General features: G+C 37.6%; 1 pseudogene; it reads right to left on the reverse strand.

The window, feature by feature from the left end:
- LOC149163091 (RNA polymerase II C-terminal domain phosphatase-like 3) overlaps positions 1-25,815 on the reverse strand; it is a 28,049-nt pseudogene extending 2,234 nt beyond the window's left edge.
- Positions 25,816-27,967: the final 2,152 nt, after the last annotated feature.

Here is a 27,967-nt window from a genome sequence, read left to right on the forward strand (position 1 = left end):
CTCAGTGTTAGATGGCAATAAGGACTTAATGAACCACTCAGCAAGAAGCTAATCAGGATCATAGGTTTTAACCATTCGACGATGATGACGCCACTCATGAATATGATCTGATATGTGAGTAGAAGTCGTTTGTTTAAATTTGGTCAAAAGTTCTGTTCTAGTTTCTGATGGGTAACTGAAAGTGGGTCAAAAAGGTAGTGGCTAAATGGGTGAAATTATTAAAAGAAGCTCTCAGCAATTCAATATACCACTTAGCAGCTGAACCGATGAGAGTTCTTTGGAAAAGGCAGAGTCTTACTGAATCATCATTCAAGGAGTTGGAAGAACACCATAAATGATAAGTCATAACGTGATTTGACGGGTCTTCTCCAGGATTTCCACTAAACTTTGGAATATCGGAAGGCAACTTATGAGGAATTACCGGCCACCAAGGTGCATAAAAAATTGGATCATTGGTAAGCCAGTTTAAATCCGGTAATTCTAGAGTTGCCACAAATGGCAACTGCCGATTCAAATCAGGTTGAGCATATCTGGGATAAGATGGAATTGCTTGTGCCATAGGCCTTTGCATACCCGCATAAGGCGGATATCCTTGATAGGGTGGTGGGACATATCCGGTATATGGATTAAAACCAGGTTGACCTTGCATTTGTTCGTAACCGGGTTGGGCTTGATACACAGGACCCTGATATGCTTGATATTGTCCTTGCCCAGGTTGAGCTTGGAAAGCAGGCCCATACTGAGGTTGGAAATTCTGAAAAGGAGGCTGTGGATACTACGACTACCAAGGTTGTTGGGGTAATGGTTGTGAAGTTTGATATTGTCCCCCAATGCTAGTTTGACCAGGCTAAGAATAAACTAAATCTGTAGCAACTTGAGTCACTCCAGATAATGGCACACTAACTTGAGGTATTTGTACCCCAGAAACAAGCGGTTGTTGTATAACAGCTTGAGAAGTTTGGGTTTGATGACTCAAAACTTGTGGTTACGAGGTAGCGGAACTAACTTACACAGGTTGAGATACAACAGGTTGAGCTTGTATCTGTGGTTCCATAGTTATGATAGGTTGGGTCGAAATAATTGGCTCAGTTTGCATAGGTTGTGTTGGATACACAAGCCTTGGTTGTGGTGGCATAGTTCGCTGCCACTGACAGACTCTCATTTCAGACGATCTGGATACGATGGGACATAACCATAGCGTTATCCTCCTTGATAGGGAGGATGCTGTGAATAGGCATACTGGTGACCATATGGAGGCAGTCCAATGTTAAGAGGATATATAGGTCTTTGTTCATCGAATTGCCCAGTTTGATACTGATAAGCATGATCAAACTGTTGTCCTTGATAAGAAGAACCAGGTAAAATTCTTGATGATGACATGGGTGATGACCATGGCAAAGAAGAAACCCCTGAGTGGATTCCAGACATAGATTGGTAACTAGCCGGGATGAACAGCTGTCCATATAAATGTGACTCAGGTGTGGTAGTAAACATCGAAGAAGTAGCAGCAAAGGATTCTGCCGCAGCTGCATCAGATGAAACAATCTGGGATGTTTGCGGTTGTTCTGCCATGGTTAACTGACCCAAAAGTTGACCTAATGAATCAAGTGGGATCTTAGAGGCAACAACAGAATGAGGAAGAGACTCAAAATAAAGATATAAACCAGGTCCAAAATGATGTGGAGTCCCGGGGGTAGAATCTTCTTCAGCTTCTTCCTCCATAGCAATTAATCTAAGTGGAAGGATTTCACGGTTAGGTCTGAAAAGACTTCTGGTGTTAAAGATGGAGTTTCAGGAACTACAGATGACTGAGGTAATTCTGTGACAACTTCGGAATTTTCAAGGTCAAAGCTCAGATGTTCTGGTAAAAGAACTTCAGTTTCAAGGGAAGGTTCGTGAACAACTTCAGGTTCAGAAATATCTTCGGTTTCAACTGCTATGGGTTCTAGATCAAATTCCAATTTAATAGGTTCAAGTTATAAAGTAATTTTTGGTTGATTAACTTCAAATTGTGGATCAACTTCAGGTACCTTTTCACTTGTTTCCATTATATTGGCCTCAGGTAGTTGAGTAACTTCTTCTTGTGTAACAGATGTACCAGAAATAGTTGGAGTAACTTGAGGTTCTGTACTAGCCATGATAGGCGGTTCTGGTAATTTAGATGAAGTAACAAACTCAATTTGACAAGTCTGCCTTGACCGGATTGGTGTTGCTTCCGATGGCAAGGGCAGTTTGCTCATAACTCTCCTCGAACGACGGAGTGGAGGTTGATCTTCCTCCAGAATTGCTGATTGTTCTTATCAACCTAAACTCAACTAAGGAATAAGGATGTTATTCGCAGTCAATTAACTTTTATGACACTAGAAAATAACTTTGCTTTTTCATTTTTAAAGGTTCGAGAAAAAACAAAATATGACTCTAGTCGCTTTCGATGTTTAATGAGATTGAAAGGAAAAGCACTTAGATGAACCTTTTCTTTTAAGGAGTCGAATGTTAGGTCCCTATAATACTAGTGATTACCCCATTACTATTGTAGTTGTATCCCTTTAATATTGTTGTGCCCCTATTACCCCCATATTGTTATTACTGTGCCCCATAGAATCCCTCTATTGTTATTTTTTGTGGCTTTATATTATTATTGATAGGGCGGCTAGGTTATATTCTGACTACTTAGACTCCTATATATAGAAAGCAGGTTTTGTCATTTGAATCATCAAGGAATCATTCATTTGTGTAATGTAAAGGAGGTTGCCCCCTCAAAGCGCCTGAATTCTAAGGCATTGATCTATCTTTTCTATCATTTTGTGAGCTGGTTTCATAACATTTGGTATCAGAGCTTTGGATTCTAGGGTTTCGCTGCTCCAAACAGGTCATCGTGGCATTTTCGCTATAACTTTTATTCTGTGACGTTTCAGAAGCTAAAAAAAACCCATTTGAGACGCGATATGATTTGAGGAAGTTGGTCTTTTTGCAGACTCTTGAATTACATTCCAAACAGGTGACCTGGGGAAAATCGTCATAACTTTCTCTTTGGGCATCAGATTGAAAATTCATAAGAAGGTACAGAAAGAATATGGACTGTAGTTTCTTGTATATATTTTTCAGAGCCAAAGGTCGAAACAGGGACACATGGCAAGTCGTACAAGTTCGCTCTACTGAACTAGTCTACAATCAGGTCACTGTGGGAGATTTGGCATAACTCTTCTTTGGAGAATCCAATTGGGATCAGACTAGTGGCATTGGAAAGAGGACAAAAAGGGATATTGCAAGTTGAAATTTTAGAACTGGATGATTTGAAATTATAGAGATACATCAGAGGCAATATCGAGCTCCTACAAAGTGAAAAAAGGTGTGTAGATTTTTTTAAATTTTTGCTTAAGCTTGGTTTGAAAAAATATTTTGAATGAATTCAAAGGGCATAGTAGAGCATTATTATTGGTGACTGATGCCTCGAGGAAAGAAAATGAAAACACCTAGTAAGCAACCTGAAAGCTCTAGCATGACTCATGAAAAAGAGGAAGAAATGCTACATGATATATCAAAATTACAAGACCAAGTGAAACAAATTTCACTCTCACAAAAGCCAACAGAAGCTAAGATAAATGGCGTGGAATCTAAGATAAAGGGCGTGGAAGCTAAGATTGACGATTTGAAGATAGATTTGAAGGCAGATTTGAAAATTTTTCTACAAGAAATACTTACTAATGGTGAAGGGGTAGTAAAGGAAACTCATGATGTGAACAAAAGAAATGTTGTTAAAGAGAGATTCCATACAGGGCTGGCAGAGTGTTATGCTAGTGGAAAATGGTTCACAGGTTTTTCCACTAGCATAAAAAAAGACATGTTAATCATGATTTCATAGACTCTAATGTTGGATCGAAGACCCACCATATTCCAAAAATCGATATGAGGAAGTTTGATGGCAAGGATCCCGCGACATGGATATTACAGATGGAGCAATTTTTCGATCTCAATAATGTGCAAAACACACAAAAGGTACGTTTTGAAACTTTATATTTGGAACCAAATCAGTTTGTATGGTATCAATGGCTTTGCTCTCATAAACAAATTATCACTTGGGCAATTTTTACGGAAGAATTGACAGCACATTATGAGGATACAAAAAGCAACACTTTTTCTAGCCAATTGATAAGTCTCAAACAAAAGGGTTCAATAATGGAGCACATTGAGGAGTTCCAAAAATTTAACATAAGGGTAAAAAATATTCCAGAGAAGCATAGAATTGATATGTTCATAGGGACTTTAAAGGATAATATCCAACATGATGTTCACCTTTGGGAACCTGATTCATTAGAAAAGGCATTCAGGTTAGCAAGAAAAATGGAAAGCAAAATTATGGCAACCAGGAAGCATACCACTCACAACTATAAAGATGGAAGTGTTGTTGCCCCTAGTCTTCCACAACCTATAAGGTTGATACCACAACAATTGGAGGAAAAAAGAGCAAAAGGGCTTTGTTACAGTTGTGATAGCAAATACACTAAAGGTCATAAGTGTGCTGAGAAGAAATTATTCTACATAGATTGTGAAGAGGAAGAGGAAAAGGAGCAAGAAAGGTCAAAAGAAGAGGATATACTCCAGGAAAAAAGTGTAGAGAAAGAATAAATGAATCCGACCATATCTTGTAATGCATTGGCTGGAATTACCACTCCTCAAACCATCAAGATAGAAGGACAAATAAAGAAGAAAAAAGTAATAGTGTTGATTGATTCAAGAAGTACCCACAATTTTATTCATTGTAAAGTAGCAAAAGAATTGAATTGCTTCCTATATCCAGCACCAGAGTGTCAAGTGATGGTTGCAAATGGAGGAACAATAAATTTCTCTGGAAAGTGACATAATATCAAGCTATCCATGGGATAATATGTATTGACTAGCCCAATGCTTTCCATTCCAATGGGAGGTGCTGATGTTGTACTAGGAGTCTAATGGATACAATCCTTGGGTACAATAGATTTTAATTTTCAAGAAATTTTCGTGAAATTTTATGCGGAAGGAAAGGAAGTTGAGTTAAGGGGTATTGCAGGGAAACCGGGAAAGATAATCAGATCTAACGGTATGACAAAGCTTCTAAAAAAGGAACAAAGAGGTGTAATTGCACAATTATGTTCGCTAGATGTTTCCACATCGAAATCATATATTTCTCCAGATCTCCAAAAAGTCTTGGACAATCATTCCAAGGGATTTGAGACTCCCAAAGGTCTCCCACCTATTCATGATCATGATCATGCTATTCATCTGATTCTAGGAAGTGTTCCTCCAAACATCAGGTCGTACAGATATCCCTATGCCCAAAAGAGTGAAATTGAACGTATGGTTGCAGAAATGCTAGAGGCTGGTATAATTCAACCTAGTCAAAGTTCTTTCTCTACTCCAGTAGTATTGGTGCATAAGAAGGATGGATCATGGCGCATGTGTTCGGATTATAGGGAGCTCAACAAGATCACTATTAAAGATAAGTTTCCCATTCCTGTCATTGATGAATTACTGGATGAATTGCATGGATCAATTTACTTCACCAAGTTGGATCTTCATTCATGATATCATCAAATCAGAATGAAGATTGAAGACATTCCGAAAACATCATTTAGAACTCATGAGGGTCATTATGACTTTTTGGTCATGCCTTTTGGCCTTACCAATGCACCTTCTACATTTCAAGGTTTGATGAATTCCGTTTTCAAACCCTTCCTTAGTAAGTTTGTGTTAGTATTTTTTGATGATATACTAATCTACAACAAGTCGTGGAAGGATCATGTTGAACATGTTGACAGGGTACTACAACTATTGGAGGAGAAACAATTATATGCAAAAATATCCAAATGTTTCTTTGGAGTACAAGAGGTGGAATATCTGGGTCATATTGTATCTCATGAAGGAGTTAAGGTAGACCCTAGAAAAGTTAAATCCATTAAGGAATGGAAAATCCCCACATCCATAAAGCATCTGCGAGGATTTCTCAGGTTGACAGGGTATTATCACAAGTTTGTTAAGAATTATGGGAGAATAGCAGCACCTCTAACAACATTATTGAAGAAAGATGCATTTTCATGGACTCCAAAAGCAACAAAGGCCTTCGAACATCTTAAAGAGGCAATGTGCCAAGCACCAGTCTTAGCTACATCGGACTTCAAAAAAACCTTTATTGTGGAATGTGATGATTCAAGAAATGGAATTGGTGCTGTTTTAAAGCAATATTAAAGACCCATTGCTTTTGAAAGTCATCCAATCAAGGGAAAGTTTTTACACAAAGATATTTATGAGAAAGAAATGTTGGCAATACTACATACACTTAAGAAATGGCGACCCTACCTAATGGGAAGAAACTTCAAGGTAAAAATGGATCATGATAGCCATAAATACTTTTTAGAACAAAGATTATCATCTAAAGAGCAACAAAAGTGGGTCACAAAGATGTTGGGTTATGACTTTGAAATCATCTACAAAAAAGGGAAGCAAAATGTGGTGGCAGATGCACTCTCAAGAAAGGACGAGGATGTGGAAGAATTTTTGTGTGCCATTTCTATTATCCAACCAGATTGGATAAACAAAGGAAGGGAGGAATGGAAGAATGATGAAGAAGTGTGGGCACTTATTCAAAAGATACAACAAGATTCCAGTACATCCGATACATTTAGTTGGAAAAATGATTCGTTATGGTACCAAGATCGCTTATACCTCTGTAATAATTCCCAACTCAAACAAAATATTCTTATGGAATTTCACACTTCTCCCTTAGGAGGGCACTCAGGATTTTTAAAAACTTACCACAGGGTTAAGAAGGAATTTTTTTGGGATGGCCTTAAATCAGATATTCAAAATTTTGTGGTGGAATGTTTGGTTTTCCAACAAAATAAAGTTGAAACAATTAAGACCCCGGGTCTATTACAACCTTTATCCATTCCAAGCCAACGTTGGGAGGAGGTTTTGATGGATTTTATTACAGGTTTACCCAAGGTTGAGGGAAGGAGTGTCATCATGGTGGTAGTTGACAGACTTACCAAGTATGCACACTTTTTTGCATTATCACATCCATTTAAGGCCAGTACAGTTTCTACTGCATTTATGGAAACAATTCAAAGCTACACGGAAACCCAAATATTATTATAAGTGACAGAGATCCCATTTTCAATGGAAAATTTTGGACAGAATTATTTTCTTGTCTCAGTACTCAGTTAGTTCATAGCTCATCTTATCATCCTCAATCTGATGGGCAAATTGAGATAGTAAACAAATGTTTGGAAGGATATCTTCATTGCTTTGTATCTGATAAACAAACACAATGGGTCAAATGGTTGCCTCTGGTTGAATGGTGGTATAACACTTCCTTCCATACAACAACAAAAATGACCCCATTTATGGCACTTAAAGGATATCAGCCACCATCCATCACATCATACTTAAGAGAAAATTCTAAGGTTCAAGTACTGGAAAATCACATCGAGCATCAACAACAAGTCCTCCAACTCTTAAAGGATAACCTTGTGGTGGCGCAGAATAGAATGAAACAACAGGCAAATCAATATTACAGCGAAAGAAGTTTTGATGTAGGTGATTGGGTATTCCTACGGCTACAACCATATAAACAAATGTCCCTCAACCAAGCTAAGAAGGATAATAAATTATCACCAAATTATTATGGTCTGTAGAAGGTGTTGCAAAAGATTGGTATGATGGCATACAAATTGGAGCTTCCTACAGCTTCTCGAGTGCACCCAGTTTTCCATGTTTCATGTTTAAGGAAGGTTATAGGCGACAAGCTCCTAGTACAAACAATATAGCCAGAACTTGATGAGGAAGGAAAAATTATATTGGAACCAGAAGCAGTCACAGAAACAAGAACTCAGCAACTACGAAATCGATCAATTTCGGAGTATCTCATCAAGTCGAAGAACTTATCGACTGAAGATTCCACATGGGAGGATGAGAATTTTATACAGAAGCATCCAGAACTACTCAAGCATTGAGGACAACACATTTTTGAAGGAGAGGGGCATGTTAGGTCCCTATAATACTAGTGATTACCCCATTACTATTGTAGTTGTATCCCTTATTAATATTGTTGTGCCCCTATTGCCCCCATATTGTTATTACTGTGCCCCATAGAATCCCTCTATTGTTATTTTTTGTGGCTTTATATTATTATTGATAGGTCGGCTGGGTTATATTGTGACTCCTTAGACTCCTATATATAGAAAGGAGGTTTTGTCATTTGAAGCATCAAGGAATCATTCATTTGTGTAATGTAAAGGAGGTTGCCCCCTTGAAGAGGCTGAATTCTAAGGCGTTGATCTATCTTTTCTATCTTTTTGTGAACTGGTTTCATAACATCGAAAAGGAACGAAAGTGACTACTTTGGAGATACTAGACAAGAGGGTTTACCAAAATAATCACAAAACTACAATATACACCTTGGTGGTAAATGAAAGAGAAATTGCCAAGGATTTACCGTATGGAAGTCAATATTCCCGAATGCTGTGTTCGGTGCATTGTCATTGGTAAGGCGGTAGACTCGGCTTCCTAGGGATAAAGGATTTCAACCTATTGGAGTCTCCCACTATATAATCGATGGTACAGGGAGCACAAGTCCGTACTAGTACTTATTGAATCAGAGAGGAGGAATCACCCAACCTCAATGAAAACGACAGCCACTAGGTTTTAAGATGCTGGAACACGTCTCTAGCCTAGACACCTCTAGATGTTTGCGTTAAGTTCCAATGCGTTATTAGGTTAATTGATGTAAATTTTAGGTTGATCTTGCTTAAAATTTTCCTTTGAGGGTTCACCACGAGATGTTTTCCAAAATTCCTAAGAATGCAACTAGAATGAGAAGCACTCTTTCCATTTGTTTTCAACAATGAAAATCCTAGCTATGAGGGATAGAGCATACATGTAATTTTTAGATCAAACAACAAAGAGCACAAACTAATGCAATTCCCTAAACCATTCCTTTTGAACTCCTAAACTCAAACTCTAGAATGCAATTGCATGTATTGCTTTTCCTTTCGTTTTTCTTAATGTGAATGATGCACTAAGAAACTAATGCACAAACGATTCAAAAAATCTTTCCACAAAAAATGTCAATTGATGACAATTTATTTTAAAGGGAAAGGAAGAATAAACAATACGTTCAACTTTAAAGAAACAAATATTTTTGACAGTTTAAACGAAAATATGAATCAAATGCACAAATAGATCAATCGATTATTTTATGAAGGAAGACTTTACGACACTTCATCTTTTGACAAAACAATCGACCGAAACTACTTTTCGACAATGGACTGCAAGTGATAAAACAAATACATAAAAAACATTCAACAATCTAGTCTAAATCGAGTTGAAACAAGGAAACAATATTTTAAGAGACAAGACCTTATCTATATCCAACAGGAAATTCAAACAACTAAAAATTGACTAAAGGCTTCAGCTCCTAGATGGGAAAACTGATCCTAAAGGGATTAGCGCAGGCCAAAGTTAGGGATAGTGCGATGCATCTAACTGAGTCTATGCAGAAGGTGCAATGTAATGCACTATGTCAGTTACAAAGGTGCGCTGATTACAGAATGACAATTTTATGCTCAAAACTGACTCAATTTTCAGTAAATTGAACTTGAACTCGATGAAACACAAAAGGTATGGTATGTCAAAGTGTTTTAAGAGATTGATAAGCTACTATAAAGGATAGGATTGCTCCCCAGTGGAGTCACCATTTTTTGATGGGCAAATTTAGTGTTTCTTCAAACGACTAACCCCTAGACCTAGTAGCTAGTCTAGAACAACAACTAAAGTAATACCATTGCTTTTCCTATAGCTAACGGATAAAAGAAATAGGAAAAAAAGAACCAACCTATATCTATTGCTCGATCCCTCTTCCCTTTGACTGCTTTCGTCGCTCCATTTTGTACTTAACTTGCTTGGAAGGTACTTGCACAGAAGCCGAGACAGAAAACCATCAAAGCATACATATCGATATGTTAACTAAACATATTATAGAATTGAAAGTATAATATGTATCATATAAACACATGAATGGGAAAAAGCATAGAAATCTTTATTGATAAGTGAAAGATTACAACCCTTGAAGCCATGTTCGATTCAGTGTCTTCCTTCTAGTTTCAAACCCTTCTCTCCTCATGAAGCAACAATTTGACATGATAACATTACTCGCAAGTCTCACTTAAACAACATTTCTTTAACTCGAGAGATCCAACCTCCCCAAGCCTTTGAACGATTGGTTCATTTATAGCTGAATGGAGGAGGTTAAGCCATTAATGGCCCTCATGAATGCTTTGCCAAAATTGGGAAGTGGTTCCATGGAGGAAGGGATAATGGATTAAGGTTCATTCATCTCCTTCCTCATCCAAAAGCGAGCCCAATCCATCTGGAAACTTCCAGAAGCATCCATTGGATGAGGAATCCAATGGATTCATTTCAAAAATTCGATGAATCTCGCTCAGTGTAGGCAGAACAAAGGCTAGGTGCGATGCATAACACCCAGATAGTGCAGTTACTGCAATGCATTGTAGCCAGATAGAAGGCCACCTGCGCTGATCTCTTTAGGGGCATTTTTTGGATGAATGGTGTCATGACACTCTTGAGAGGCAAGGATGATGTAGGTTAACTTCATTAGGGAATGAAAACAACTGAATTAGGGGTTGATGAACCCTAATAATACAGATCTGGAAGTCGGGGTTGATGTGCCCAAATTTTCCTGTAACAGCTGGCCTTATGATCCTCTCTTCTTTATATAGTTTTTGGCCTTTCTCAATACCATGGACCAAATCCACTTAGGACCAATACCTTGGATCAAATACCACAGAACAAATACCTTTGACTAAATACCTAGGGTCAATATCATGGTCCAAAGATACCTTGGACCAAATACTTCGGACCAAAACCATGGTTTTCAACATGTACACACTTTGCCTTATGTGGGAGTGCGTGCGTACATTATACACCTTTTCTGTTCTGAGTACCTGCGTGTATACACTTCCTGGACTAAGTGAACCTACGTGTATTTCTTAAACTTCTCTTACATCATCTTCTTCCTTCAACTTCTTTATTTTTATCAGTAGACCTTAGTTCCATCTTCCTGTTCTTCTGTACCATTGCCCTGTAACCTCTGAATATAACTGTTGTACTGTGAGTTGTGTTTTACCAAAACTGAATTGACCTATGAGAGAGTTTCCATCAAGGAAAACACTTGTATCATAATGCCAACACTAACACTCATCCATATTTTCCACAAACCATAGGAATTAATACTCTCTTACAATCAACACACTAGTCTTTATATATGTTTTTTCTTCTTTGCATTCTAGATGCACATAAAGTGATCTTCTATTAGTTGGTAAACAAACATGCATATTTAGAGACCAACATTACCTGGTAAATGATTTTTCATTTCTAATGATAGTATTCTTTTGACAAAAGGTAAAATTCATACCTTGTCAGCCTCGGGGGAAAGGGCTACAACATGATACACTTTTCCATCAATTTGTGTTGTGCATACTGCACCAAATTGTTAAGCAATATGCCACAAAGGGTGAAGATGTGGCTATGCTTCTCTAAATGAAAAAACCCTATCGAAAACCACTTTACAATTTTTTAAAACTTTTTGTTGTTCAACTACAAGAAATTACAAGACATCCACTTCATGCAACTGTTTGTTTGAGAAAAAATTATGGTGAATTTTCTCAATCACCTATGTTTGAATTGAAGGGTATATGCATTAGAAATGCGACAATATAATGTCAACTCAGGAAATATTTCTAAATTTTGTGTCATGAACACAATGTGTGTTATATTTTAATTTTTAGCATCTCACCACTAAAGAAGATGTTAGTGTTCCATCCTCTGGCTTCTCATCAATGTATACTTCTAACAATGACAACCCTATAAATCCAAATTGGCACCTACCACAGAGAAAATGCATATATCTATACATGGGAGTCTCTCAGTTTTAGGAATAGTAACATATCTTTAACCACCACTTTTGAAAGAAAAAAATTAACAATTATAAGGTCTTGATTGGACACTAAAAAGGAATTGAAATGAACTTACCTTTCGACCACAATTAAATTATATCTATGATGAGGCCAAACCCTTACAGAATCATCGATAATTACTACTCCATATTCCATTCCAAAAACACCATCTAGATCTTTACTTTTAGGTAGCTTATCATCTCCATCCAGATTAGCCTCATCTCCCTTCAAAGTAAAACGTCGTGTAAATAAAGTTCTTGTGGGATAAGTACTTTAGCCATCTCTATGGCATAAACTTGATTTCCCATTGTATAAACATGTTGTTCATACAAATTTCTTTCCTGGAACATAAATTATCAAGGAATGAATTAGATGAAAGAAAGAATAGATTCATCTATTAGCATGCATAGAAGTTTCCAATTCCACATTGTAAATTGAGTGTTTCCTGTAAGAACTATAGTCTGAAAAGATATTAATAGTTCGATCCAAATTATAGTACCTTGTTCAAAATATTTCAAATGTTAGGCCAAAATTTAGTCCACATTCCCATATAAGGAAAGCAAAAAATCTGATGTTGAGGTTTCTCTTGGCCTTGCTCCCCCTTCTTCCTTAGAATTTCCTCATGGAGATGGTCTATTTAAATAAATTGTTGGAAAAAAATTCATGAATTAACAACATTTATATACTCATATTACCATGATTCAGTTCATTTACTTCACATCCCTCATTTCCTAGGAATTGCTAGAATTATAACAAGATGGCTTATATTTAATGAAACCTTAGATAAATTTAGAAGTGTCTGATCATGGTCCAAAACGAGGAAAAGTTTCTTGGCACTATACATATTATTTTTTTCGTCAATTCTTTGTGTTGTTCTTGCTGGATTACAACTCATTTCTCTTCACTTAGCCGTTTGAAGAGATGATCCACATCAACCCAAGGTCAAATGATTTTGTGTGAAGTGGTATTTTCATTTGAAAAAATATATGAGGGTGTAACCATGCTAGAATCCTTTGAAAGTGTTATGTCTTGTGTAATATCTTCCTTTGGAAATTTAGAAGATTAAATGAATTCTTGATCCATGTCAATGGGGTCAGTTTCTCTAATTGATTTCGCAACAAAAATTTGTCATGGTAGAACTCATAATGTTTTCATGTTAGATTTTTTTAGCATTTCAGCAATTCTTGCAAGATTTTCCATGAAATTTTGTTCAATATTAGGCAAATAAGGAACCTGTTACAAATTTGGACCCAAATTTGTAGTTATTGGTCCTAAAGCTATACGTATCTCCCTACTCACTAGGATAAAAATTTTATCTGTCCCACTGAATTTCACATTATCATTACCTGAATTCATGTGAAGAATATAATAGGGATCATGAGGTTTCATCTAGAGCTTCCTAGAGTCTCCAACATGCCCTACCAACAAATAACATGAATGAATAATTCATCCAAGGGAATATTGGAGAAAAATATAATATATAGTTAAACAATGAAACAAGTTACATTTGAAATGGCTTAGAATTGAAGTCACAAGTTTCTCTTCCAACACAAAGAAACAATGATCCTGTTAGCCTCACTCTCATAATAAAAAAATTATAAATCCAAAATTATAATTAAATAAATCAAATCTTAAGAATTAGGAGTTAGTTCCTCAAACTAGGGAGTTTAGTTAGGATGAGAGATTCTCTCTAACTAGTTCTCCTAGCGTAGTGTTTTGTTGAGAAAATTTCTCAACCATAGTGTCCAAGATAGACATACTATCTTGAGACCAACTTCCTCATGTATTTACTTGTACTATTATCATTCTTTGTACATTGGATTGATTAGTAATCAGAATGTGAGGAATGTTGTAAGGCTGAGGCCTTTTCCGCCATGTTTGTTATTTATTTTATGAGTGTGAGTGTGTATTGTTTGTTTATTAGTTTTCATCAATTGGTATTAGAGCAACGTTGAGAGAATTGGTTAGCTTGTCAGTTTTTGATCTTGGAGATTGGAGAATGGATTGCAGCTGATCTTTCTTCGAGAGGAAGACACATCAAGAAACTGAAAAGTGAGGGTTTGTGCGAGTTAACAGCCCATCTGAATATCTGTTTTGGGAAGTTTTAGTGTTCTTGGATAAACTCCTAACCCTCTAGACTAGTAGCTTAATCTAGAAACAACATTACAAAGCATTCTCTACCTTTTCTATAAACAATAGATAAAATAAGAGAACAGAGAATCTACTTGTAGATTCCGCTTGTTCCTTATCTCCCATGACTGATTCTATTGCTCCTTCTTGTACTTAAGCCACTTGAGAAGTACCTGCACATAGACAGAAAAAGGAACCCATCAAAGCATATGATAATGATATATTTATTAAACATAGCATGGAATCAAGTACATGATAAGCATATGAAAGCATAAAAAGACAATACAAGCATATGGAAAAATATTTGAACACTTTATTAGTGAAAGGAAGAGTTACAACCCAATTTACCTGATTCAACATCACTCCTCCAGTTCAATCCCATCCTCTCCTCACAACAAGAAAGACACTTTGACATCATTACAATACTTGCAATCAACTCAAATCTCATACCAACAACATCTCCCTACCATTCAATAATTTCCAGCCCCTGATCACTTAGATGAGTGGTATTTTTATAGGTGAATGAAGGAAGTTATGCCATGAATGGTGATAATGAATGCCCTCCTAAATTTAGAATTCAGTTCCATGGAAGAAGGGATAAGGGGATTGATGTTCCTTAACTCCCTTCCTCATCCAAATGCGAACTCAAAGGAGTGGATAGCCTTGAGAAACTTCTAGAGGCATCCAATGGATAAGGAATCTTTCAAACCCTCATGGAAATTCACTCAAATTCACCCAGCGCAGGCCAAAGAGGGACCAAGTGTGCTGCATAGCACCCTGACAGTGTATGGTTTGCATTGCAGTGCACCCTAATGAAGGCCTACCTACACTGATCTTCTTAGAGGTAGTTTCTAGATGTTTTCAGTGATGGAACTTCTTGGGAAGTGAGGCATTCTGATGTTTAACTTCTTTAGGGCATGTAACAACTGCATTAGGGGTTGATGGGCCCTAATAGTATCGATCTGTAAGTTGGGGTTGATGTGCCCAAATGGATCTGTAACAGTTGCCCCCTAAAGCATGAAGTCGTAAATATATATGTCAAGTGAAATGCTTTATCACGAGGAGAGGAGGTTTCGAAATGGAAGGTGACCTGCATCAATTACAATACATATATCATGATAATTTGATTTTTCTCATGAACTAGCTGAGGGAAGGCATACCGATGCTTAGCTTATAAACTTTCATTACATGTACAAATATAGTCATCTACAGATATAGACCCATGAATGGATGACCATTAATGTAAGGCCATTGTACATTTGATTTGGTACTCCTAAAAATATCGCAGCCTGGATGGATGAAACTGGATCTGGGGTCTTCAATCTCATTCAATATTTCGCTCAAGTACAAGTCTAACCATGTGAATAGATGTTCTGAAGTCGAACATGGGAAGACATCGCCTGATTACTAGCCAATGATGTAAGCCGTTAACAGATGCGAGAGGAATCACCGATAATGATAATGACCCTCAAGGTACTACAGTACATTTCGTATGGTGTGAATAAATGATTTGATGTCGAACACCATACAAAGTCTTTTAGTCGAAGGTCAGTGATGTCAACCTATCGCCGGAAGTGAACCCTGCCATTGATGTATGCAAGCTTCAAGGTACTGAACGGGTGTTTCTAAGTCAACTTCTTGGATTATGTGCTGATGTCGACAAGAAGCGACTCATCGCAGGAGGGCCTTGATGTATCCCACCTCAATGACACGAAATGAGGTAAATGATTTTGGAGATGAGAATCGACTAACAACACAAGGTTTAGGAATGGCAGTCATGAAAATGAAGGTTTATGGTATTGCAATGGATGAAGTTTTGAACTGAATGACTTCTCTTGAACATGTCGGTGACACTAAGATGAATTGGTAGCATTGACCCACAACAAAGTACTGGTTGGTATGATAGACCAACGATGTGATAACTATCAAGCTGAATGACCCAACCCACATAGTCATGGTGATGAGGTGAAAGTGTCATGTTCAGGAGAGACTTTCTACCATAAAGTTTTCTCGGCTTTTTCCATTTTCCTCAGTCATTGCTGACCAATACCTCTTTATTTTTATCAAGCTTGAGGAGGATAACATATGCTTGTTTTATAATTTCACCCTTCGGGCAAATCCATCGCTATTTGATGCTTTAATGAGTCTACGAAGGTGAAATTCGGCCTTGTCTAGATGGACAAGTTTGTCGCTATTTGATGTTTTTAACGAGTTTAATGACAAAGACAACTCAGTCCTTTTCATGTTTAGAGAGTTTGAAAAGGGACGAAAAGGAAAATCCACAAGTTCTTTTTCGTAAAATAATCTCTCAAGTTCAAAAAAGCGTAAAATAATACAAGAGAGATATTGTTTCCAATCCTTTAACGAGCTGGAATAGACAAGCGCTCAACAATCTTTTCATATTTATAGAGTCTGAAAAGAGTTTAAAGAGGACTCCATTTTGAGGAACGAGTGGTGTCTAGGGTAGCAACTGGTTCCAGTGATGTTGGAACTTCTCAAAACATGTTGATTTATGTGAAGAGGCTAGCTAATTCGACCACTCATTGTAACTATTCCTCAAAAATGGTAAAACAACCAAGTGAAAGTGTATGATTGGCCAAAGAGATGGTGGTGATGGAATGAAACAACTAAGGCTCATTTGATAGAAAAGGCTGATAGAATGGCAATCACAAGGGTTAAAATGGAAATGGGTTCATTTTTACACAAGCTTGAACAATAGGGAATTATGCTTGGATTCGGTTTCATGTTTACACAAGCTTGAAACGAACAAAATATGCTTGGATTTAGTTTGATTTTTACACAAGATTGAAATGAAAAACTATGCTTGAGATTGGTTTACATGCCCCCAGCATGATGAAAGGGAGAGTCTCTTGTAACCAGATGGAAGTCACTGCGGTGAAGTAGGATGGTTATCCAACACTTTTTGGCTTCATCCATATAGGGACAAAGGTGAATGGGATGATTCCTTTCACATAACCTGCAGGGAAACTTAACTTTACCACTAGGTGCATGCCCCCCAAGCTTCATTACATTCACCTAAGTAGACTACTCGTGGCTATTAAGTGGATGGAATGAAGGTTCATATACGAGATCAAGTGAAAGACTCAAGTAGGACTTTGCTCCAGGGGTCCTTGTTTCATTTTTTAATGAGCTTGACACAAGACAAGGAACTATCCTCATATTCCTTGTTTCATTGTTTAACGAGGTTGACAAAAGACAAGGAATTATACTCATGGGCCTGTTTCATTTTTTAACGAGGTTGACATAGTAAAATAACTATCCTCATATCCTTGGTTTCATTTTTTAATGAGGTTGACACAAGACAAGGAACTATCCTTAAATTCCTTTGATCACAACTCATAAGTGGTCATGAAGGAGTGATATGGTTCCAATTTCCCCAGTACATGATGTACAACATCACTAAATTGATCGTCAGTTGATGTAGGTAGGGAACAAGTTGCGACATAATTAACCCGTGGTGGGGATGATACCATTGGTACAAAAGGAGCATTAGGGAAGATGGTTGACTAGGAGCCATATTTGGACCGGGAAACGAAAGCTGGTCAACGGTGACAATTTTGCCTTCATGCAGGAAACAAATCACTCGAAGGAGTGTTGAAACAATAGCTCCCATGCCATAAACATAGTCGCACCCAAGAAGTAAATTGTAATATAATGGGCCTGGGACTACCATCACTTTCAGATAAATGATTTTTCCTCTCAAAGTAATAGGTAACTGAGGGAGGACCCCTAATGGTGTACTGGTTCCTCTGTTAAAAGCCAATAGATTCTGGGTAACAGGCACAAGCGACGACAAACCAAGTGCTTTCCAAGAAGTTGAGGAAAGGATACTTACAAATGCACCTTCAGCTATTATAGTGCCTAATACAATCATATTACAAATTTGTACTATGATATGGAAAGGCACATAAGAGGGAAGACAAAATCCTGCCAGTTGGTTCCAATCAAAGCAAGTGACTAGACTACTTGGAGGGGGTACTGTAGAAATGGGTGAATTAACCTCTTGAGTTATGAGAACTGGAGGATTTTCCTCATGTCTTGATGTAACAGGAGGACTTCCCCCAAGATCATTAGAATCTGAAGAAACAAAAAGAACTTGAGTGGTATCATATTCACTTTCTTTGGGAAAGGTACGATTTGTTGTAGGTGAAATCGGGTCAACTGTTACCTCGATCTATTGATTTGGGTTGAGTATAGACTCAAAGGATTCACTTTCAGAGAGAGTGGTTTTGACCGATGGTTGATTTGAGTCAGTCAATTCATTAACTAGTGAAAGATTAAGGGATAGTCTCCTGTAACCAGATGGAAGTCGATGCGGTGAAGCAGGACTGTTATCCAACACATTTTTGGCTTCATCCAGATAGAGACAAAGGTGAATGGGGTGATTCCCTTCACATAACCTACATGGAAACTTAACTCTACCTTTATTTCCATGAACTTTACTACCACTAGTTGATGGTGTGTCACCAACATGATCTCCAGAAGTTGATGACACAGGATGATGTGAACGGGAAGACCATTCTTCTAAGATATGAGGAATATCAGGACAATTTCGAAGAAGATGGTCTCCCGCAAAAAGTTTGCATGGATATCTAACTTTGTGAGGTTTGATGGACAATTTCTCATCATATGTTGCATTCACAACGATGGTTGCTTGGTTGCCCCTTTGCTGAATTTCCTTCTTCTTCTTCTTCTTCCCTTTCTTCTTCTTCTTAACCACCTGGTTACTAGTACCAATACTTTCACCAGGCGAAGAGGAAGAAGGGGAGGAAGAAACAACCGAGGAAGAAGGCAAAGGGTCAACTTTGGGATCAACTAGAGGTTGATTTTGTCTAGTTGGAGGTGTACTCGATTGTTGAGAAATCGTGACATTTTGAACCAAGGAGGTTGAAAACAACCATATTGGCAAGCCAATGGTAAATCCCGGAAGGGATAATGTAGGCATATATGGAGCACCAATATTTCCAAAAGAAGGAAAAGGACTAGGATTCCCATAAAAAGGAATTCCTTGATCGGTGGACTCTGAATTTGTCACCATATGTTTCAACCTAAGATCAACTAAGGAGCGAGCGAGGAGGATGTTATCCACGGTCAATTAATTTTATTTTAATCAAAGTAACATAACAAAACAAAAGAGGGATAATCTAGGCAAAAAGGTTTACCAAGCAACTGTGAACTGCAGAATACCTCCTAGCGAACCAAGAAGTACGGGCAGGCAATCTCCCCGAATGCTGTGTTCGGTGTATCACAGTTTACAAGGCAGCCAACTCGGTTACTTAAGGATGGATAGTAGCCTAGAGTTGTCCTCCCATATATACCCGAAGGTAAGTGGAGGCCCAGTCTGTATAAGCATTGTCTAATGCAAAACCGCACAGTTAGAGCATTCTCATATACTTTACGTACTGTAACACCACCCTATATACCCAAAGGTACGTGGATGAGCTACGATATACTCACGTACTAGAATGAGGTATCACACTCGGGATGTATTGTAGACAAGTTAGCGACAACTGCTTGGTTTAACGACGCCGAAACACGTCTCTAGCCTAGAACCACTAAATGTTTTCGTTAATGACAATGCTCCATTAGGTAAATTGATGTTTATTTTAAGTTGATCTTGCTTAGGAATTTGTCTTTCAAGTTCACCGCGTGATGTATTTTGAAATTCCTAGGAATGAAACTATCATGATAAGCATTCTTTCCATTTAGTTTTAACAATGAAAATCCTATCTACTTAGGGATAGAGCAATCAGATTTCTTCTAATCAAAGAGGAAAGAGCAAAATCTAAATGCAAATTCCCTACACTATTCCTTTTAGCACACACAAACTCTTTTCAATGCAAGATGCATGTATTTCTTTTCAATTTCCCTTAATGTGAATGATTCAAAAAGGAAAACTAATGCACAAACGATCAGCAAACTCTTTTCATAAAAATGACGATTTTGTGACAATTTCTTTTCAAGGAAAGGAAGACTCTACGACACTTTCATTTTCAAAGAAATGAGGAATTATGACACTTTCAATGAAAAGACTAATCATATGCACATATCAATTAATCGATCTTTCATGAATGAAGATTTGACGACAATTCAACTTTCGAAGGAAAAGACGATTTTACGACACTTTCTTTCGCTAAAGATCAATTGATTAAAACTAACTTTCGACTATAGATTGAAAATGACAAAGTAAATACATAAGAAACATTTATCAATCCTAGTCTAAGTAGGGCCAAATTAAGGAGATGAAAAACTATTTTCAGAGACAAAACATCATTGACATTCAACAACTCATTCAAACAAGAGAAAATTGGCAAAAACTTTCAGTTCCTAGATGGGAAACTGACCCTCAAGGGATCAACGCAGGCAACAGTTAGAGATAGTGCATTGAATCGCATTAGATCTATGCAGGAAGTGAATTGCAGCACACTGTGTCCTTCATTGGACTGTGCTGGTGACAGTAAGCCATTTTGAAGGCAATTTTGACACAGTTTCGACTCAATTTTCAATGAAAGAAGACTAGAATTCAAACAACGACAACAAGTACAGTATGCCGAAATGTCTTAAGAGGCTGATGAGCTACTAAGATGGATGATCATTCCCCATCAGAGTCACCAATTTTTTTTGGGAAGTTTTAGTGTTCTTGGATAAACGCCTAACCCTCTAGACTAGTAGCTTAATCTAGAAACAACAGTACAAAGCATTCTCTACCTTTTCTATAAACAATAGATAAAATAAGAGAACAGAGAACCTACTTGTAGCTTCCACTTTTTCCTTATCTCCCTTGACCAATTCTGTTGCTCCTTCCTGTACTTAAGCCACTTGAGAAGTACCTGCACACATACAGAAACAAGAACCCATCAAAGCATATGATAATGATCTATTGATTAAACATAGCATGGAATCAAGTACATGATAAGCATATGAAAGCATAAAAAGACAATACAAGCATATGGAAAAAGCTTTGAACACTTTATTAGTGAAAGGAAGAGTTACAACTCAATTTCCCTGATTCAACATCACTCCTCCAGTTCAATCCCATCCTCTCCTCACAACAAGAAAGACACTTTGACATCATTACAATACTTGCAATGAACTAAAATCTCATACCAACAACATCTCCCTACCATTCAATAATTTCCAGCCCCTGATCACTTAGATGAGTGGTCTTTTTATAGGTGAATGAAGGAAGTTATGCCATGAATGGTGATAATGAATGCCCTCCTAAATTTAGAATTCAGTTCCGTGGAAGAAAAGATAAGGGGATTGATGTTCCTTAACTCCCTTCCTCATCCAAATGTGAACTCAAAGGAGTGGATAGCCTTGAGAAACTTCTAGAGGCATCCAATGGATAAGGAATCTTTCAAACCCTCACAAAAATTCACTCAAATTAGCCCAACGCAGGCTAAAGAGGGACCAAGTGTGCTGCATAGCACCCTGACAGTGTATGGTTTGCATTGCAGCACACCCTAATGAAGGCCTACCTGTGCTGATCTTCTTAGAGGCAGTTTCTAAATGTTTTTAGTGATGGAACTTCTTGGGAAGTGAGGCATTCTAATGTTTAACTTCTTTAGGGGATGTAAAAATTGCATTAGGGGTTGATGGGCCCTAATAGTATCGATCTATAAGTTGGGGTTGATGTGCCCAAATGGATCTGTAACAATATCAAACCAACACTTCTTTTTGATTTCCTGATAGCATTGCGCGTTGCCTTAACTGGGTGACCATGAATGCCCTGGTAAAATAAATTTCATAGCGTTGTGAATTGCGATAATCACTCCAGTTAATTTCTTTGTGTTCACTAAGCACAATAAATATCGAAAATTAAACCGATCTGGACAATTCAATGCCTGCCCCCTACATCCTTCGTTGGGTTTCATTTTTTTTTTCAGGGCGCCATGTTTTTTAAGCCCTGAGTGAGGTTAACTTCTTGTGAAGCAATGAGTCTGTTGAGGTGCATTTCTTCATCCATGAGCCTTGTGGTCTGCTTGTGATACCACCATGCTCTCTTTTGAAGATTAGAGTAACAGATCTGGCAGCAATAATATTTGGTATTTGGCTGTTCGTTGTTGCAAGGATTTGGCGTGCTGCAAGTACAAGTGTTTCCATTGTGAGACCTATGTCGACATGTTATCTCCTTCTTGCAAAGTTCACATATCGTCATGCCTTGAGATCTCTTTCAACACCTGAGATGTTACACTGTTCAGGCTTGCGAGATTACTGATTTGATCTATTTATCCCCAAAAAACAAATACTCGCATGCTCAACCAAGGTCTATTGCCATGCCATTTCTTAGATACCTCAACATACAATCTCACAAATCCCTTCTCCGCTGCCGCAATAGAGTGGAGTGTGTTTTCTGGCGTTGAATTTTCTCAATCCTCTTCACTTCCAGTTTTGAACCCAGGCTTCTGTTCCTTTAGTTGCATAGATCAAATCCACCTGGCCATTGTAAATGGTTACACTTACACCTTGAGATAAGAGCACATTCACTTGATATATTGTATCCTTCATGAAGTCATTTTGCAGATTTGTAAAAATGATATCTCCATGACCATCCCATTGTACACTTTTTGGGATAATATTCAATTTTTTTTTTACAGTTCACACCATTCATGAATGCTGCAAAGTCAAGCGGTTGTGATTTTGATCCTCCGGAGTGCTTCTTGGTGGACAACAACTCTGGTGGCGTTGTTCTCATCAGCAGCATCTAGTCATGAAACATCGTTGAGGAGAGGTCCCCATGAATGCACATACTCAACAACGTGGATTTTCAACAAACGACGGCACTTGGAGGCAGTGTGAGCCATGGGCAACATGAACCTTGGAGGCTTCCTTAGCCAGAAAGCAACATTGTGAGAGAAGGTTGCAGGGGACAGCAAGCACGCAATGAGGGAGGAAGAAAAATATACACAAACAGAAGTTGAAGCCAACAAAAAATACACACAAATTGAAGTTGCAGTCAAACCAAAATGCCTTCATTGTCAAAGAACCGATCATCTGGAAGATCAATGTTTTGATCTCCATCCTTGTCACCATTATGTCAAGTCAAATCATTCATCAACATAATGCAGCAAACAACAACAATCAACCAGATTGAAGATCGATTATTCATGGATTGATCCATGGGAATGGTCATTCATGGTCAAAAGATTGTATAAGTTTTACAATCGAATTCACTGACACATACTGCAGCCAACAATAAAAATGTAGATGGTACTCTCGTGTAGTTGAACGAGAGAGTACACTCCTACACCTGAAGAGGGGGAGTTCAGAAATAATTTGAAGAAAATTGTCTCTCCTTTCAGCTGAAAAATGGGGAAAAATATCAATGAAATTGATAGTGGTTGTCAGACTGAAAATCTCAACAACATCAGTAAACCAGCCAGTGGGCATCAAACCACAAAAGCTGCAGTGAGCAATTTTCGACGTCATCAATGAGTGGGAATTCTCAATATTTTATCAGTGGACAAACGATGCTGATTGCAAGCAAAGGACAGCTGGATCCTTTTTCAGCTTGGCACATGATGGAGTTGTCAAGTGACATTCAGAGATGAATCAGACATGCAGCTGACTCATGGTCTCTTCATATTGCAGTATCTTCATCATCCAGCTTTGATGGTTTTTCAGGCAAATATTTTTTGAGGATCAACTTGAGAACTTGGAAGAGGGTTCCTTGTTCTTATTTTGGATTTATCATTGAGGGGGGGAATGTTAGCCTCACTCTCATAATAAAACAATTATAAATCCAAAATTATAATTAAATAGATCAAATCTTGAGAATTAGGAGTTAGTTCCTCCAACTAGGGAGTTTAGTTAGGATGAGATATTCTCTCCAACTAGTTCTCCTAGATTAGTGTTTTGTTGAGAAAATTTCTCAACCATAGTGTCCAAGATAGACGTACTATCTTGAGACCAACTTCCTCATGTATTTATTTGTACCATTATCATTCTTTGTACATTGGATTCATTAATAATGAGAATGTGAAGAATGCTGTAAAGTTGACGCCTTTTCCGCCATGTCTGTTTTTTGTATATGTCTGCTATTTATTTTATGAGCGTGAGTGTGTATTATTTGTTTATTAGTTTTCATCAGATCCAACTTCCAAGTCATATTTTCAAAGACCACCAATTAATCCAATACAAAACACCAAAGCCACATGCCTTGGGTGACTTACTTAAACCCACATATACAGAATGAAATGAAAACAAAATAAAATAAAAGTATATTTTCAGCTATTACATCTCTCAAATAGTCATTATGCACAAGATACAAATCAATTAACTCTATTGAATCACTTAAGTACTTTTTTGATAGAATCATTTAGTTTTTTGTCTTTTGTTTCTAGTTTCAATAGTGACATTTTGTGTGTGTAGAAAAAATACTATTATTATAACTTCTCAAATTAGTGGACCTTGATAGGGCTCCATTTTTGTCTATTTCCATTTCCGATCATTGATCCTAGTTAGTACATGCTGGAATGATGGTATTCTGTTCAAGCCAACCACCAGATCCAAATGTTACAACTTGAAAGCCTCTAGAAAAAATATGGTGATTAGTATGATTCCTAAGTTGTTTAGAATTATGGGAATCTTGCATAAGATCATCATCTAACTTGTACTTCCTATCAAGAAATCTTCCTACAACATGTTCCTTGTGATAATATTAGAATCAACAGGAAAAGGGTTTCAACAAACTTTCACCTAGGATCTCTATTCCTTGGTTGGATTTTTTGAGAAGACCCAGTCATTAGATTTATTAACTTCCCTGTCTCAAATGCACCCTTACTAGTATGGAGAATTGGTACTTCTTGCTCCTCTAAAGGATTGCTTTGAATATTTAACCCCACAACATTGGATTCAATGTATGGGTTCAATTTTGGAATTCTAGAATCTATTGTTCATTCATGCATTGATCAAGCTAAGTATACAAACACAAAGTTCAGACATACAAAATATTTTGCAGAACAAAAACATTGGCAAGGAGCATATATTTTCACTTAAGTTCAAGCTTTATTTAACTCTTACATCTTAGAATGGCTTCAATATTATCTAATTTCATATGGTATATTAAGATCCTTCCTGATACAAAACAATTAGAGCACCTAAAATTCCATAGTTCCAACTATATATTGAAACAAGGACAACTTCAGAAGAAGAACAAGTACACCAAAATATTATTTTCTTTATAACATTCAATGACCCATCTAATTAAAAAATGGCTAATTAGTATATCTGGAGCAATGATTTCACCATACTCAGAACTGTCTTTGCTTATAATTGCAATTGGAGAATCATGTATACTAGATTGCTTGATTTTGGTGGCTCTTGCTCGAACAATATCCTGAGATGAGTTCGACATGATGGTCATATGAGGCTGGAAGCTACTTGGTGTAATTTTCCTTAAATCATGAAAACAACAGAGCAGAAATGTCATTTTTTATCAATTTTTATTGAATCTTCTGCATACAACATATGTTCTCACAATTGTAACACAAGCATGTTCCATCAGTATGAATTATCAAATGTTGCAGGCCAAATTGCAAGGAAAATTGCATTCATTTTAGGCAAAAGAAGAATATGAAATTAAGGTCCATGCCATGACAAATTATATAGACAAGGTTGTTGATTCAATACTTACCATGTGTTTTAGAGCCATAGCGATGGCTTTGAGAGTGTCCTCCTAAAGCTAGTGCTCTCTTGAGATGACATTGAATTCACTATCTCTTAGGGTTGCAAGGTGGCATTGACAAACTTAGTTGATTGCTTTACTATACTTTTAAAGGGAGATCTCATTTCATCTATACATTTATATATCATCTTGCTACCAAGTGAAATGGAAATTTTCATGATGTGAATGTCATTGCCTGTTGGAAATAATACTGAGAGGGGGGGGTGAATCAGTATTATCAGATCAATAAAACTTTTTCAATGCTCAGAAACATATACGCTACTTCAGTTAAGTGAACCAGCGTGTACACGCTACTGGGTCTAAAGAAACCAGCGTATAACCATAAATCTTATAATCCAGTTAGTTTATCTTCAGTTAAATGCATCAGGACATTATTCATCATATTAAGAGTAAACAGATGCAGTATAACAGAACAGATCATCACACAAAAGCCACACACATGAACACCATGATATAAGGTGGAAACCCAATGTGGGTGAAAACCACCTGCTGCAAGTCGTCTCTATCTTTCTTCAATAAGAACTTTAGTTTACAATCTTTTGTACTGGTGCAGCCTTATACTAGTACGCAGGCTACAACCTGCAGAAGGCTTCAACCTTCTCTCGTTCTCCAAACTTCCTTGGAAGGGAGCTCCAACCCCCTTTGCTCTTGTACTAGCTAAGATACTAGTACGTAGGTGCTGGCCTACAATCTTCTTTCCTTCAGGTACCACTTTTCATCAATTTTCAGATTGGATACTCCTGAAGCACAACATTACAATCTGAAGACCATGATTCATTCACAAATCATTGAAGCATAAAACAACCAATACTAGGATCATCAATCTTTGAATCACTGAACCACTGAAACCCTGTCAAACCCAGTCACCAGAAAACAGAGCAGACTACAGAATTCTGCAATAACAGTCAGACCCAGCTGCAACCCAAAAAATTAAGCTCCAAAAGATATACGCTACTACAATGAAGGCAACCTGCGTATACACGCGGTTTTACCGAAGACAACCTGCGTACAGATCTAAAAATAATTTTTCATAACTTGCAGCTGTACGAGATTTCAGTTATACCCAGAACATAACATTGCGTCAGTATGCAGATCTAGAAATACGCATAATCAACCATATAAAGATAGTTCATTTCAAACCATTTGATCCCGATCTCTCCTTAGATCTTGTTCTCCATCAACTGATGAGATCTCTCCTTAGCTCAGATCAAGCAGTACATCATCAACCAATAACCTGCATACTGGATCTAATACTTCATCAGATATTCAAGACTTTTTCAGATACACTTGCCTAATGATTTCCTTCTCCTTATATAGCCTTAGGCCTTGTTCAATACCAAGAGCCAAAACCATAGAAATCCAATACCATCAACTTCAAAAACTAGGGATCAACACGTCCGTCGAGACACCAAGGTCCAAAACCATAGGCACAACTTCCAAGGAATAACCGCCGTGGACCAAAGATAAGTTTTCCACATACACGCGCTTTTACTGAAGCCAACCAGTGTGTACACGCGACTTGGTATATAGCTAACCTGCGTATACGCGACTTGGTATATAGTGAACCTGCTTGTATACGCGACTTGGGCTTAATGAACCTGCGTGTATGAACTTTCTCTTCTTCTTATAGTCTGATCATCAATTCCTTGCTGTTGACCTTCTGTACTATGATTTGTCATCAGTGTGGTTTGCCATCAAGGACAACACTTATCTCATAATTCCAACAATCTCCCCCTTTGGACTTGATGGCAAAGCTAACTTGTCACACTTAGAACTATCATCTGATTCCTTTGAGCTGTCCTCCATCAGTCACATCTGATATCTCTTCTGAAGATTCATCCAGTTATACATAAGTGAGATATTCTTCTATGAGAGGGTTGCCATCAAGTACAACACATGCATTATAATGCCAACAATCTCCCCCTTTGGACTTGATGGCAACAACACCAAATCACTCTCCCCCTTTGACATCAAGGGCAAAGGGTGGACCAAGATGTTCTCTTCCTTTGCTGAACATTTCGCTGTCCATACTCCCCCTGAGTATCTGTTAAAATCTTTGAATGATCTCCCCCTTTGTATATGCCAAAGTGTACCAATCTGTCAATGCTCCCCCTGAGTA

This window comes from Pinus tabuliformis, chromosome 5_2, assembly GCF_031772625.1.
Source record: "Pinus tabuliformis cultivar Carrire ecotype Pingquan chromosome 5_2, CPIR1, whole genome shotgun sequence".
In the NCBI taxonomy this organism is placed as follows: Eukaryota; Viridiplantae; Streptophyta; class Pinopsida; order Pinales; family Pinaceae; genus Pinus; species Pinus tabuliformis.